This window comes from Nicotiana attenuata, unplaced genomic scaffold (assembly GCF_001879085.1).
Source record: "Nicotiana attenuata strain UT unplaced genomic scaffold, NIATTr2, whole genome shotgun sequence".
Lineage (NCBI taxonomy): Eukaryota > Viridiplantae > Streptophyta > Magnoliopsida > Solanales > Solanaceae > Nicotiana > Nicotiana attenuata.
Window position 1 is genome coordinate 7,604 of NW_017674746.1, and position 17,606 is coordinate 25,209.

A 17,606-nucleotide genomic window follows, 5' to 3' on the forward strand; every position below is an offset into this window, starting at 1 on the left:
TGAAAACTAAAACCGATGATTTAGATAGTCATAATACATCACACGGGGCTAGTCATGCCCGAGAACTGGCGAGCGAAGTGCAAAAGCTCAAAATGACCGGTCGGGTCGTTGCAGTTTGCGACCAGTGTCTCGCGTTCGCGTAGAAGAAAAATCCACCCAAACCAGATGACAGTTGAAGCTGAAAAATCAGATTTTCTAAGTCTAAAACCATTTGTAGCCTATCCGAAATTCACTCGAACCCTCGGGGCTCCAAACCAATTATGCACACAAGTCCAAAAACCTGATACGAACTCGCTCGCACGATCAAAATGCCAAAATAATGCCTAGAACTATGAATCGGACACCAAATCAAATGAAATTTTCAAGAAAACTTTAAAACTTCTATTTCAACAACCGAACGTCCGAATCACGTCAAACCAACTCCGTTTCTCACCAAAATTTGACCGATAAGTCATAAATATTGTAATAGACCTATACCGGATTCCAGAACTAAAATACGTACCCGGTATCACCATAGTCAAACATCAGTCAGCTCTTTAAAATCATTAAACCTTTAAACTTTCAATTTTCGGCAAAATCGAATAACTCGAGTTACGAACCTTCGAATTCGATTACGGGTACACGCCTAGGTCCCAAATCACGATACGGACCCACCTAGACCGTCAAAATACGGATCCGAGTCCGTTTGCTCAAAACGTTTACCGAAGTCAACTCAAATAAATTTTTAAGGCAAAATTCTTATTTTTATCAGTTTTTAACATAAAAGTCTTTCGAAAAAATACCCGGACTGCGCACGCAAATCGAGAAAGGCTTAAAGAAGCTATTGGAGGCTTCAAAATACAGAACTAGGTTCTAAAACTCTAGATGACCTATCGCGTTATCACAATATTTAACTCTAAAAGCACCCCTGGATTTCATATACTCCGTAAAAGTTGGTCAAATAAGAAAAATTTCATTTAAAATAATTTTTTTTGGTTGAATTTGGAGTCCAACTCCAAATTATTAGGATGTTTCACATAATTCAAATAAGGAAAAATTAATTAGTAAGTACAATTTTAACTGAATTTGAAATCTTAAATAGTAGAAAAATAATTAAATGACTATTTTGTCTAGTGTGAAATCTATTTTTAATTAAAGGGTAAAAAAGACGAATGACATTTCACAAATGGTTTTCATGCTTTTAATATAATATAGATGAGTAATATGGTGTGTGATCTACAATGTGTGTTACAAGTGAACAAAGCAAAGTATTTATATCCTAAGTATAACGTGATTGTTCCACGTTTCTAGCGTACACGTTGCATAAATGGTTAACATATAGCAAGATTCTCGCTAGCCATAACTGTGATGGCATAACGGACAGAGGTCACAATCTCAAAAAGATCTCAGATATATCAGAGTTTGGCCCCGAAAGGGGTTATTGAAGAAGCGGTCTTATCTCGTAGATGTTGGAGTTGCTTACGGTCAATTGTGGCGGTGACAACAGTTGGTGGAGTTGAGGTTGATTCTTCGGTAGCAATAACTACTCTAATAATTTTTTATTTGGATATTTAATGATATGAGTTTTTTGAGAGAGAATTTTGAAAAAGACAAGGCAAGAAAAATAAAGATAATGATTAAACAAAAGAGAGATCCTCACCGAAAGTGATTTGGCAAATTCTAACCATAACGATAGATGAAACTGGTGGTTCACAATGGTGGCTTGGTAGAGTTGATATAAATTTTGAATAAGAAAATATAAAATTATTGGTTTGAGATTGATTGTGGTGATAAAGTCATAAAACTAGTAGAGCAGAGGAAAAAGTAGAGAGGGGGGTGCAAGAGATGAGGCGATGGTGGTAGAAGAGAAAAAGTACGGTGAAGGGAAAGAAAAAGTTTTCAAAATCGACTAAAAAATTATAAAGTTTGCAAAATTAGATTTAAAAAACGATGGATCCCGCAAATTACATGTGTCGAATAATAAAAGGCAAAGTATCTGATCTGTAATCCAAGTCAACGCGATTGAGATGCAGACACAGTCAAAGATGTTTATTAATACTTCTTTGGTCAGGTAGGAGTACTTAAATGGAAAGGTATAAATTTGTTTATCTGGATGATAAATTGGTGCAAGTTTAAGCGGCTCTGGGGCCATATTGCCAAAAAAATTCTTCTTCTATTTCATTGGAAACACTAAGTAGGCGTTTGGACATAAGAATTGTAAAATTCCAATTAATGGTGAAAAATTTTTTCAAGTGAAAATGGTATTTGAAATTTAGAGTTGTGTTTGGACATAAAATTTCAGTTTGGGTTGTTTTTGAAGTTTTGTGAGTGATTTGAGTGAAAATTTTGAAAAACTGCTTCAAATTTTTAAAAATTTTCAAAATGCATCTTCAAGTGAAATTAGAAAATTTATGAACAAACGCTGATTTCGAGAAAAAGTAAAATTTTTTTGGAAAAAAGGAATTTTTTTTTTATGTCCAAATGGGCTCTAAATCCTCCACTCCAAAAAGAACAAGGAAGAAATAGAAAAATAAATAGCTTAATGACGCAAACGAAATTCTTCCAAAGTGCGAGGACAAAGATTGCAAAAAAGAGTAAAAAGGAATCATGGATGCAATCGTTGGAGATTTTATTTGAATCTGGAAGTATCAATAACAGGATAAACAGACTCAAAATAGTAACAAACTACACGTTTCACGACGGTGACTTCCACGTACAACTTCCTTAGGCAAAAACTAAAGAGCGTACAATACACGAAAGCTGTAGCGCGTTGACAAAGACTTATAATGGAAAGTTCAAGAAAAAGAAAGAACATAGAACAAATACTTGAAAGTTGAAAATTACACAGGCACAAAATCAGCATTCATCAATCAATTTAGGTTTTTTAAAAAATTAATCTTTTTAAACAAAAAATTTATACTCATCTAAATTGGAATTTGATTTTGTGAAATTGAATTTGATAATTAATTGGGAGGAATTGAATTTAGGGTTTAGCAGAAATGGGGAGTCCAAAGAAGAATCAAAACAAGGGATTTTTTGCTACGATGAGCTCTGGATTGTCCACGTTTGGTAACGCACTTCACAGATCTGTTAACGGGTATGCTTGTGTAGCACTACTTTTACGCATAAATATTAATGTTTGGTCTTAATAACAATTTTTGTTGTTTAGTTAACAGCTTGTCGTAATTGTATGTGTTTTTTTTGAGAAAATTTTGACATTATGCGTAATGGCTACGACATGTTAGTTTTTGGGAGCTGAAAGAATTGTTCTCACATGGCTTGTTAGAGTATGCCTTGTGCTTGTTAAGCATCCTATGTTATAGTTGTAGTTGCATATTAGATAGAGAAATTTGAGGATATAGTATATTACAGCTCTTAGGGGTTGATTAGTTCACAAGCTAGTTATGTAACTATAATGCTGGAATTGTACCGGTATAGCTAATACATGTATAACTTATTCCATGTTGTATCCTGTATAAAGTAATTCATAGATTAAGGTATGAGTTATGCTGGAAATGAAAATACCCACCAAGCACAAGATAGATAATACCAAATTGTGTACTGGGATTATTGTTCCTAGTCTCTCCAACCGAGTGACCCCTTAATGTTTTGTTGCTTTTGCATGCATTATTTTTGTCATATATAAACCACTACCTAAGCACGTTAACTGTTCTTGAATGGGTTAATAACCTAGTGATTAACTGAGTTCCCACAATCTCTGGGTTGCTCGAGGTTCTTTTTCTTTTGCCTCTTGAGATCCGTTATCTCTGTGATTTGATCCGTCGCATATCGGCTCCATACTTCTTTGATCTCCCTTTCTCATGATGTAAGAAAGTGACACAAGCTTCGCCATTTTTTTTCGAACTTGACAGTCAAGTTTTACTTCCCTAAATACGCCTTGGATAAGCCTAACAGCCATGTACCTAGAAGCACTTGAAACACATTTTTTGTTAACACAGATTGCTAGAGTATCTAGCAGATGAGATTGAAAATAACACTTAGCTTGATGTACAAATTGTCATAGCAGCCATAAAGTTGAGCACTAGTGCCACACTCTGTCTCAGAAGTTCCGTAGCTGCACTTCGCATGGACAGTTTTCCTTTGCTCATCTATTTATTTAACTGGTTTACAGTATTTTCTATTAGTTTAGTGTTACATGAAGAATTTAGTTTAGATAATGACTCCAGATCGCTTTCAGCATTTGGTATCTGGTATAATTTGTTACTTTCCTTTTCTCACTTATTTAACTATCTAGCGCGCGGTGGTAGCACAACTTCTTAGGGAAGGATTAGGATGAGACTGCTCCACTTCTGTTTTAAGTGTCCCTGAAATCTCTTTATGATGGGTGATAACATTTTCTTATTCCTATCTTCTACCCCTCTTTTTCAATTTAGATGACACACTTTCCTTATTAGTCCGTTCCAAAAAGAATGACACATTTCTCCAATTGGAAATAATTCAACTTTATACTCTTCATTTTACCCATTTTACCCTTAATGAGAAGCTTTTATAACCACACAAATGTCTTGGCCCCACAAAGCTTTTACCCCTTAAGCTTTTTAGACCACAAGTTTCAAAAGTCTTCTCTTTTTTCTTAAACTCCGTGCCGAGTCAAACTACCTCATCTAATTTGAAACGGAGGGAGTACTATTTTCAAATTTTCCCTATAATTCTGTGGTGAATGATTTTATCTTAACAGGAACCAGACTTATTTGCTCCATTCACTGCCTTTCCTTCTTCCAGATTGCTTGGATATGAAGGCCTAGAAGTTATAAATCCTGAAGGAGGTAAAGAAGATGCAGAAGAGGAAGCACAAAGAGGTAGATGGAAACAGGAGGTGAGTTATCTCAATGTCTCCTTTTTTCTTTCACATGAATGTGGATTTCTTCCTGATGAAGTTTTTTTCTTTTTGCATTTTCCAAATTTTGGATGGGGGTAGTTATAATTCATGAGCTTTCTATCCATCAATATCTCTCCCTCACTGCACAATCACACACAGATAGAAATTCTGATCTTGCATTTGAGTTGTTTTCTGCCACTTTTTTGGATGGAGCTGGTCATGAAATTTGAATGGTATTCTTTTTTTGAGAAAGGCAACAAAAAATTTGAACGGAATTTTATGAAGATGTTTACTTAGATGAACCAAGCTAGTAAACCAAGTTGCAAAGAGACGATCATACCTCATACTATGTGCAAGTATTGCAGTATGAAGTTCTTAAACTTTTCTTTGCAAGTAGTGCATGTCAGGTGCTCTTTTAAATAGATGCCCACATCCTCTTAAAGTATTACATACTCCAATTTTAGCTAGTCAAGCAGCAAAGTATAGTCTATAAAATTAAGAAATAAGCGCAACACCTTTATGTGAGTCAAGAACTCAAAATGCGTGTGTCTTTCAATTTCATACATTTAATATGGAGGGGCCTTACACTTTATTATATGTTCACCAAGAAATGGTATAGTAATTTTTTCTTTTTGAGAAGGTAATTGGTATATCTTTAATTTCTCACGTTGAGTGTGATCCTTTGCTTTCTCAAAGGAACGAGACAGTTACTGGAAGATGATGCAGAAGTATATTGGTTGTGATGTCACATCAATGGTAACACTCCCTGTTCTTATATTTGAGCCCATGACGATGCTTCAAAAAATGGCAGAGGTTTGTGGAAGCTGATTTACATGCTTTTAGTTAATATTACATTGTATACAATGTATTAGGGGAAAAATGTACAAACATTTTATCATTCTAGTTTGGAACTGTTGTGGCAGTTAATGGAATATTCCCACCTTTTAGACAAAGCCGATGAATGTGAGGATCCTTACATGCGATTGGTATATGCAAGTTAGTGGAACTGTGTAATTCAATGGATGATTAAATTCTGCATACCCCTTTTCTACTTCTCAATATTAATGGTTGAAATTTAGTGCAGCATCTTGGGCGATATCAGTCTACTATGCTTACCAACGTACATGGAAACCGTTCAACCCAATTCTTGGGGGAGACTTATGAAATGGTCAACCATGGTAGCATCACATTTATTTCCGAACAGGTATGTGAAGGGTACTTATGCTGTCTTCTTTGGCTTTGTCACGTGTTTGGTTTGTCCTACATCTTACAATAGATATTGCATCGGTTGGCATTTTTTATTAAACAATTGCAAATTAAGCTAAACTAATATGCTAGATCTTATTAAAGCCTAGTATGGATATGCTCAAACTGGTTCATTTGTGTCATTGTTTGATGGAATCTAATGCTTCACGACCTACAGGTCAGCCATCATCCTCCAATGAGTGCTGGGCATGCTGAAAATGAGCATTTCACATATGATGTGACTTCCAAGTTGAAAACCAAATTCTTGGGTAACTCCGTTGATGTATATCCTGTTGGAAGGTTAGTTCATGTGTACCTTTCCTAGATTGCAAAGATTGTAGTATGCTCTTGTTGTTGATCAGCGTCAATGCATGGAGATCTCAATTGTTATAATTGATGTATGCTTTCTTTGCTACCATTCTTCCTGGTTTTACTTATCCGAAAATTTTGTTTTATTTTCATTGAGTCCAAATGGTGACGTTTTAACTGCAATTATTATTAAATCATAACTTTAGGTTTTTGTTTTCTCCTTGCTACTTTCCTTACTTTGTACCTGATAGTTGTTAAGAATAAGTTTCTAAAATGTCAACGACAAATGTATAAGTTTTGAAGTATTGATGTATACCTGAAATATGGATGTGCTGTAGTTTTTAGCTAAGTTGCTCGGACTCTTCACTTTTGGTGATGCACCCGTGTCGATACGACATGGGTGGGGGTGGGGGATCCGTACCGGATCCGATCAACCAATTTTGGGTACTTTGAACAAAACCGACGGAGAAATTCGGGGCAGATATAACCATTTCTGAAATAAAAACGAAAGCTAGGGTGAAATTGGAGAAAATGGAATACCTAGTGGGCGTTTGGACATAAGAATTGTAAAATTCCAAAAAAAGTGAATTTTTTTTCAAGTGAAAATGGTATTTGAAAGTTAGAGTTGTGTTTGGACATGAATATAATTTTGGGTTGTTTTTGAAGTTTTGTGAGTGATGAGTGAAATTTTGGAAAAAAGCTTTTTGGAGTTTTTCAAATTTTCGAAAAATTCCAAAATTCATCTTCAGTGAAAAATGAAAATTTTATGGCCAAACAATGATTTCGAGAAAAAGTGAATTTTTTTCGAAAAAAAAGTGAAAAACTTCTTATGTTCAAACGGGCTCCTAGTGTATAAAAATTTCTATGTCAGTTCTTTTCCTTTTATTTCCTTCTCGAATTCTCCTCTTGATCAATATTTTCTCCTCCTCGAAATACCTTTTAAGTTCTTCACATATAATTCTCATAATTTAGACATATTTTATAACTCTATTTTTAGATATGTGAATTATTTTTAGCCGAATCTCTACACCCGTAGCCACACTTGAATCCGTATTCCCGAATCTTAAAATTCAGATCATGAAGGATCCGACCTCTAGATCCGCACCCGTCTTGGATACCTGCACCCGTGTCCAGAGTAACTTAGGTTTTTAGAACATAAAGTCCATCTGAATCCCTTATTTCGAGTCGAGGAGAAGTGGATTACTCCGTGTTCTTTACAATCATACGCTCGACCACGAGGGTCCAAATCAGGGTCTCCATCTCGCTGACCAGGTATACCAATTTTGAGAAAACCTGCGTCGCTTTGGTTTGTGTTAGGCGGATATTGTGGCATTACATGTTGTCTGAATTTTTGAGGAAATGACTATTCATCTATTGTTGTTTCATCCAGGCAAGAAAATATCTTCCAAACAAAGGCGAACATATCCATTATGTGACTGTAACTGCTATGGTTTACAATTAATAGTACTACTTTTGTCTGCGGTTATCTTTTAAGTTGCTCGACTCGGGTGCAGGTATCCGATATGGGTACGGATCCGAGCGTCGACAAAATTTAGTTTTATGATTCGGGGGGTGCGGATCCAGATATGGATAAGGATGCGGGGATTCAGCTAAGAAAATTCAAAATTTTAAAAAACAGAGCTATAATGATATTATTAATTTTGAGGGATATTCTGTGAAAAAGTTACGTATATATTATATAATTCAATCTTTCATTCTTTAAGATGGGCATTATTCTTCCATTATCCTATGAACACAACATAGCAACTAAATATTAAAAGTATATTACAATAGAATAAATATAATTAAAAGAATCAAATTTAAAGTGGAGGAAAAGAACTAACCTTTTATCCAAGAACAAGAATGATACAACTCTTGAAATAAAGAATGTAACCTGTATTGTAAATGTAAAAATAAGATAACAAAGTGAAAGTGTGAAATTAGAAATCTAAAAAAAAAGACATTTATTTCATCTACAATTTAGCTATTAATAATTAAATTAATAGTTCAATACACCAAGTAGAAGTTCACCCTTTACCAAAAATAATAGATCATTTGAACTTGACTAACAAAAACCGACAAAGCATAGTCAAGTTATTCAAGTTAACTACTCTTAGGCCCTATCTTTCCTCTGCAACATCTTCAACTCCATCCAAATCTTCCAATTCTTCTCCAAAGATCACTCCTTCCGATTGAGGTTCATCCATTGATAGCTCGGTTAAACCATCAATTGTCTTATCAATATCGAATTGATCTCCACCTAAAGTAAAATTAAGTTAAAAAGAATAGATATATTAGAAAGTTTTCATGAAAAAGAAAAAAAGTTATGCAATATAAATAATCGAGAAAAATATCAAATTAAAAAAATGTATACATATACCCAAATCCCAATACTTGCTCGGTCCACTTGTATATTTTTCCTTCTTGCGAGAGAGCAACCGTAGGTTAGAGTGTACAAGAACCAAATCTTCGGCTCTTGAAGTTGCAAATTTGTTTCTCTTGATGTTGTGAATCAAAGAATAAGTGCTCCAATTTCTTTCACAATAAGAGGAAGAAGCCGATTGAGTAAGCAACTTATAAGCTAAGCTTTGCAAAGTGGAGCCTAGACACTGTGATTTGCCCACCAAGAAAGAATATCCTCATACATCATAGCCTCAATCACACGAGGCTCGCTAAAATAAACCACCCCACTACAAAATGCTCCATACTCCAACGAGACTTGCTTCATTTCATTATCTTTAAAGTATCTTCGAAAGCATTTGACTTTATTCATTGAGATTTCTTGATCTTCATTAGTAGCTTGCCTTCGAATTCCATTTTCACATTGAAGCCATCATTCGTGATAGTATTTTGGAACCAAAGAGTGTGCCAAACAATGCAAATGAGTGTTACTTTTGTTCCACCTAGCTACAAGAATCTCATGAATTGTATCAAAAAAGTTTGATTGGCCAGAAATGAGATCCTTCCCCTCGTGCTCAAAGATAATTTTCTTAACTTTCTCATTCATTGTATCCCGCATATCATAAATGAGTTGCAATTTCGGACAATCATGATCGGCACTTCTAAACATATCTATAATAATTTCCGTAAACTTCAAAAAGTAATCAATGCTATCCCACCATTCATCATCCTTATAAGGGATTTTATTTCTTGTGCTTTAGCTTCAAGTCTCTTATCCTCCCTATAATGCTTCCATTCATCATCCATAACCATCTTCTCTAATGACTATTTCATTGTTTGAACACGAGTGGTCATAATAATGTGTGAGGCAAATTTTGTTTCGGCAACTTTCAGTAAGCACAAATTCAAATGCTTTTGAAAAATTGCAAGTGCCATACCATGATTCATAACAAAGTTCTTCAAATTACTCACTTGACCAAGTAACTTTATTATCCATTTGCAATTTGTAAAGCGAGTTGATCCTTCCGAAAGTTGGCACATACTTTTCAACGCTAGATTTAAACAATGAACAACACAAGGAGTCCAAAATATATGAGGAAATGTTTGCTCCACGGTAGAACTGGAAAATTTCATGTTACTTGCGTTATCAGTAATAACTTGAACAACATTATCCGGACCTACATTTTCTATTGCTTTCATAAACAGTTTAGCAATATATTTCCCTTAAAAATATTGGCCCCCCACTAGATGGTGCCATTATATTTATCAAAAGTCGTCTCTTAATGTCGGACCATCCATCAGAACAAATCGACATCCTTTTTTTCCATGTATCTTAAGTTGGTTGCAACTTTCTAGCAATGTTAGTCTTCTCCTGAGCAAAAAGAGTTGTTCTCAACCTATTATATGGGAGGAATATAATCGGGAATAGGATTTCCAGCTAGAAACTATTTTGAAATAGGGAGATCTTGCAAGATTAAACGATAGACTTGATGCGTAAAACATTCGAGCTGCTAATTTATCGGCTGTATTTCTTTCATAGATGCCGAAGGATTTCTCTATAGCTCCACCCTCTGGACCCCCCCCCCCCCCTTTTTTTTTCCTGTTGTAGTAAATCAGTCCCCCCTGGAAGTTCTTTCTTTCATAAATCATCCATTCAAGTTGATGCAAGAAAGAAAACTGATTATGTATCTCTTCCGGAGGGGATTTATTTACTACAACAGAAAAAAGGAAGGGTCCAGATGGTGGAGTTATAGAGAAATCCTTCCGCATCTATGAAAGAAATACATAAATTAGCCGCTCGAATGTTTTACGCATCAGGTCTATCGTTTAATCTTGGAAGATCTCCCTATTTCAAAAAATATTCACAGTTTCTAGCTGAAAATTCTATTCCCGATGATATTCCCCCATATAATAAGTTGAGAACAACTCTTTTGGCTCCGGAAAAGACTAACATTGCTCGAAAGTTGCAACCAATTGAAGATACATGGAAAAAAAAGGGTTGTCGATTTGTTCTGATGGATGGTCCGACATTAAGAGATGACCTTTGATAAATATAATGGCATCATCTAGTGGGGGGCCAATATTTTTAAGGGGAATATATTGCTAAACTTTTTATTAAAGCAATAGAAAATGTAGGTCTGGATAATATTGTTCAAGTTATTACGGATAACACAAGTAACACGAAATTTTCCAGTTCTATCATGGAGCAAACATTTCCTCATGTATTTTGGACTCCTTGTGTTCATTATTTAAATCTAGCGCGGAATAATATGTGTCAACCTTCGGAAAGATCAACTCAGTTTGCAAATGGATATTAAAGTTACTCTGTCAAATTAGTAATTTGAAGAACTTTGTTGTGAATCATGACATATCACTTGCAACTTTTTAAAAGCATTCGAATTTGTGCTAATTGATAGTTGCCGAAACAAGATTTGTCTCACACATTATTATGACCACTCGTGTTCAGACAGTGAAATTGTCGTTAAAGAATATGGTGATGGATGATGAATGGAAGCATTATAGGGGGATAAGGGACTTGAAGCTAAAGCACGTGAAATAAAATCCCTTAAATAGATGGTGGAATAGCATTGGTTACTTTTTGAAGTTTACAAAACCTATTGTAGATGTGCTTAGAAGTGCCGAAATTTCATCTCATTTATTATATGTGGGATACAATGATTGAGAAAGTTAAGAAAATTATCTTTGAGCACAAGGTGATGGATCTCATTTCCGGCCAATCAAGCTTTTTTGATACAATTCATGAGATCCTTGTAGCTAGGTGAAACAAAAGTAATACCCCTTTGCGTTGTTTGGCACACTCTTTGGTTCCAAAATACTATGACGAATCATGGCATCAAGGTGAAAATGGAATTCGAAGGCAAGCTCCTGATGAAGATCAAGAAATCTCAATGAATAGGGTCAAATGCTTTCGAAGATACTTTAAAGACAATGAAATGAAGCAAGTCTCACTGGAGTATGGAGCATTTTGTAGTGGGGTGATTATTTTAGTGAGTCTTATGTGATTGAGGCTATGATGTATGAGGATCCTCCTTCTCCGTGGGCAAATTACAAGTTGCTTGCTCAACCAGCTTCTTCCTCTTGTTGTGAAAGAAATTGGAGCACTTATTCTTTGATTCACAACATCAAGAGAAACAAATATGCAACTTCAAAAGTCGAAGATTTGTTTTTTGTACACTATAATCTACGGTTGCTCTCTCGCAAGAAGGAAAAATATATAAGTGGATCGAGAAAGTATTGGGATTTGGGTATATATACATTTTCTTATTTGATATTTTCTCAATTACTTATTTTGCATAACTCTTTTTCCTTTTCATGAAAACTTTCTAATATATCTATTCTTTTTAATTTAATGTTACTTTAGGTGGAAATCAATTTGATATATATAAGACAATTGATGGTTTAACCGAGCTATCAATGATGAACCTCAATTGAAAGGAGTGATCTTTGGAGATGATTTGGAAGAAGTTGTGGAGGAAAGCTAGGGCCTAAGAGTAGTTAACTTGACTATGCGTTGTCGGTTTTTGGTTAGCTAAGTTCAAATGTTCTATTGTTTTTGGTAAAAGGGTGATTTCTACTTGGTGTATTGAACTATTGATTAGTCATGTAATTCACTAATTATTAAAGTCTTTTGTTTATGTCTTAAATTTTAGATTTCTAATTTCACACTTTCACTTTGTTTAAGATCTTATTTTTACAATACAAGTTACATTCTTTATTTTAAGAGTTGTGCCATTCTTTTTCTCGGATAAAAGGTTAATTCTTTCTTTCACTTTATATTTAATATTTTTAATTATATTTATTCTATTGTAATATACCTTTAAAATTCAATTGCTATTTTATTGTGTTCGTAGGAGAATGGAAGAATAATGCGCATCTTGAAGAATGAAAGATAGAATTCTACAATATACATGTAAGTTTTTCACATAATATCTCTCAAAATTTATAATATCCTTAAAGCTCTATTTTTTATAATTTGAATTTTCTTGGCCGAATCGCCGCACCCGTATCCATACCTTGATCTGCACCCACGAATCTTAAAATTTGGATTTTGCTGAATCCGACACTCGGGTCCGTGCCCGTATCGGATACCCGCACCCTAGTACGAGCAACTTAGATGGCTACAATGTTTGTATAGAGCTAGAGAATATATCTTTGAATATAATTGAGCTTTGTTCTGTTCATGTAGTTTCTTCGTTGATATCTGACCTAGAAAGATTTCTTTTCTGTTCTTTTATATCGATTTGTGGAATCTTCAATAGTCTCCAAAGTAGGTGTTGATTAAGAATATATTAACTCTGTATTGCAGCTTTTTATTCTCTATTACTGCAATTAACTTATCTACATCTCAATAAATTTGTAACACTAGAAATTCTTGTTCTTTATTTGTATTCAGGACACGTGTGACCCTTAAGAGAGATGGTGTTGTCTTGGATTTGGTTCCCCCTCCCACAAAGGTTAATAATTTAATATTTGGACGAACCTGAGTTGATTCGCCTGGGGAAATGATCATGACAAATCAGACAACCGGGGACAAAGCGGTGCTCTATTTCCAACCTTGTGGGTGGTTTGGGTATGTTGGCATCTCCTCTTAACTATATTTCCAAATTTTATTGCGCTTCTTTTGCATATTTATTTCTGTTGGTCCTTTTCTTTTGTTATCACATGTATGTTGTGATAACAAAAAAGACTAGAAAGTTCTGCTTTTACTGCTTGATTATATTGTTATGGTATATAAGCCTATCTTAATACCTCATCTGAACTTTGGTTCTTTTTCCGTTGCTTAAAACAAGGACAGTTACCCCTTTTCTTTTTGCCGTCCATCGACTCTCAAGCCCATATGGTTTTTACTGCTACAAACCTTTGGCTTGAACTTTTATATATTATTTTCTTCTCTGCTTCTCATGATTCTTACGGTGCTTCTATATGAACTGGACATAATTTTTGCTATCTTTTCACTTGAAGGCATCACATCTTCCTGCTTGTTAATTTTTGTCACGACTAATAACTGTGGGATGCGGAAATGAGTATAAAATGTTTTGCTGCATGCTTTAATATTCAATCACCAGTATTTCCAACCTACTATTGGTTATCGATAAAGTTGCTTTTTGGGTGCAGGGCTGGACGGTATGAGGTTGATGGGTATGTTTATAATGCTAATGAGGAACCTAAGATACTGATGACTGGAAAATGGAATGAGTCAATGAGTTACCAATCCTGTGACATGGAGGGTGAGCCTCTTCCTGGCACAGAGCTAAAAGAGGTTAATGTCTGGCCAGCTTTTCTCATTGAATGGAATTTTGTTCTATCATATGCCAACGGTAATTTGATAAGTTGCAAAAACAAATATGCTCTAATGGACTATAGGAGTTCATGTATGATGGCATCTTAAAGTGTGATATATCATATGTTCTTATTTTTTTCAGGGATGAAATTCCAAAATTTTGTTTTATAAATGGCTGGTAACAAAAAGCTATTCTATAATTTGATGCACTTTAACTCGATTATACCTTATATCTTTGGGAGATAAGACGTGAGAAGGACCACTAGTTTAGTCAAAGTCGCCATCAGTCGGTATAAAGAGTTCATTTATGTCCAAAAAAAAAAGAAACGAATAAATTATAAAAGATAAATCAGAAAGAGAAAATTTGCAGGCTTTATTCATTTTTTGCTTAGAACCTCACTTTAAGTATTTCATTTATTTGTGGATTCATTTGATGGTATTGAAGCTCCACGTAAAGTGGATCTGACTTTTCTTTAAGGCGTAATGGCTTCTTGAACACTTAAACTTGTAAGGCTTTTAAAAACCGATACATGAACTTGCACTTTTTCCATTTGAACATTCCAACTTGATGCAATAGATACTAATAAACACATTTGACCGTTGACTATGCCTATGTCGAAGCGGCGCAGCTGACATGGCTAAATTGTGTGCAAATCACGCTGCAAAGGCGCGTGGAATGTATTGATTTTATTAAAAAAATATGAGAATCAAAATAAAATATAAATGAGACCAAAAAAATAAAAATAAAAAAAGAGATCTTTCCCTTTCCCTTCTCCTTTCTCCTCCCTCCCACCTATATACGTAACTGTCACATACATAATTAAGATATCCTCATACCCTCGACCAACTTCAGTCACATACTCTCTTTTCTTTCACGTTCGCTCTAGGGTTCCCCAATTTCTATCTCTTTATTTTAGCTTTCTTACTGTAATTCGTTTTGGTCCAGCTTCAATTCAATGCAATCAAGCTGAATAATACTTCAAATTTCTGTAACCTTTGCTTTCTATATGCTGGCACTTTTTATTTAGGTTTGGGAGGTGAAAAAAAGTAAAGAAGAAAGAGGGTGGTGGGCGATTGCAAATGTCGGAGGAGGACTTGTTAGAAGTTAAGTTTCGGTTGTTCGATGGATCAGACGTGGATCCCAGATATTTGATCTGGGTCAATAATTTGTTAACGGGTTTTTTCTTAGGGTTTTGGTTGATTTAAGAGTTGACTAATAAGATTTGACTGATAAAAAGTAAAGCAGAGAAAGGAGTTTACCGAAGAGGTAGCCGACAGTGATGGAGATGCCGGAGATGGTGGTGAGACGGAGGTAATTGAGGGTGTTGAAATTGGCACTTATCTTAGTATAAGGTGGGCTTCGATCTATAACTGGGTATTCCGGCTTTGCCGATGCTGTTATGTCTGTGTTCATCTTCCCTATTAGCAGCTGCTCTTTTGGCCAGTCGCCGGCGACGGGACACTGAGCTGGTTTTTAATCGGAAAATGCGAGTGTCAATAGTTGTATATGTTCGTCTTTGCTATAATTGCGGGTGACTAATTAAATCCCTAGATAACCTTGAACATACAGGTGTCAACAAAATGTGAATGAATGGATGATGTGGTTATACAAAATATTAAATTAAATCCATGTCAGCAGCAATTGAACAACACACACCATTACAAGTGTTTATTAATAGCCATTTTTTCAAGTAAAGGTGTTCAAATGTGAAACCCAAGAGTTCATATATCAGCTTTACAAACTGCTGCAAGTTTAAGTGGCCAGGAAGCCATTTCGCCTTTCTTTAATAACCAAGAATTTTCCGAGGGCCAGCAGCACATGGTTCGAAACTCGGTAGATAATAGGCTCACTGCTCTGCCCTTCTCCACTTAAATATCAGGCTTTTGTTTGCGACATAATTTGAATTCGTGACGTGCACCTAACCCACACATTACATGTTCTGCTCTTACCACTTAGACCAAAGCCTGGGGGCAAAAGGTGGATCTGGCTTTTAAGTCTGATTCTCAAGTTTGTGATTATATTTCATGCTTCCATATGCATGAGTTAGCTGCTAAGGTCATGTTGTTCGAGTACTTAAATCCTATTGATTATTATTTTGTGAGTTAGTTGCTAAGGTCAATATTTTCAATACTTANTTTTTCATGTTCATCTTCTACTTAGAGTTTTCAATTCAAACCACCTCACAACTCTACCAAATCATCCCAAAATCGAGATTCAAAACCCTTAAGGTGTATCCAATCTATTCTAATAACACCCACTAGAAAACAAAAATTTGATTTTGGTTACAAATAGCTAATATTGGCAATATTTGGCTAATATTAGTAATATTTAATGAATTTACAAATTTTTGTTATAAGCTACTTATAAATGGACATAGCTGGTAAGTACCCAAAAATATTGATAGGCAAAAGACATTATTCTTTCTCTCAAGCTTTATACAAGTATTGTCGAGATTTTCAAATTATTCTTGATTCCGGTGGGAACATTCTGAAGCTCAGGCTTATCTTTCCTTCAATTCTCTTTATTTTAATCGCTTTGTTCTTCATTACTCTATATTATTGGATCAATATAATATATGTGTCTATAAATTACGTTACAAATTCAACTGTACCATTTTACGGGTAAACAGTTTGGCGCCCACCGTGGGGCATAGATAATTGTGGTGTTATTTTGATCTGTTCATCTTATACTAACGTGCTTTAAAGGTTTTTCTGTTTTATGCAGAGAGCTGAAAAGAGAAACAGAGAGGCACAAGGACATGAGTTCAAACCAAGATGGTTTGATATGACCGACGAAATTGCACCAACACCATGGGGTGACTTGGAAATCTACCAGTACAATGGCAAGTACACCGAGCATCGGAAAATGGCTGATGTTCAGGCAGCACTGACATAGAGATGGATCCGGTAAACACAGGAGGGTTAAAATTAATAAAATCACGAACTCTCGTTACTAACTGGTTTATCAGCAGCACCTGTATTCTGCCTCTGAAGCATGAGCAGCTACCAAGCTAGTCAATAACTGCAAAGCATCCCGCATATCCTGGTCTGTAGTGCCAGAACGGAGGAACTGGAGGTGTTGGTTCTCCTAATATCCTCTGGAGGAGACGGAGTAGATGAGGTATGAGAACGGCATCTCACTCTGAGCTCTCACTTTGGCCCGCTCTGGCTTGGGCACCTGACTGGTACCCTGTCCCGCAGCTGTATCAAGCCGTCTACTGATTGTTTCCTTCCTAGTCGAAGGCATCGCTGAAAGAAAACAAGGTGAATATTAAAGATGAACACTTAACGACTCAAATCTCTACGCACGATCTAGATTCAGGAAAGAAGGTAAAACCCTAGATGTCATGTGCCTCCTGATTATAAATGTGGCGCGCTACACATCCATAATCAAGACTCTACTAGACACGGCTCATAGACAATCCCTAGGACAACCTTGCTCTTGATACCAAGTTTGTCACGACCCAAACTGGAGGGCCATGACTAGCACCCGGCCATACTTACCGAGCACCAACATACATTTTATCTAAC

The 17,606-nt window shown here is 35.5% G+C and overlaps 1 pseudogene; it reads left to right on the forward strand.

Annotated features, from left to right (window-relative positions):
• The first annotated feature begins 2,790 nt into the window (after nt 1-2,790).
• LOC109219214 lies at nt 2,791-16,971 on the forward strand (annotated as a pseudogene).
• The last annotated feature ends 635 nt before the right edge of the window (nt 16,972-17,606 follow it).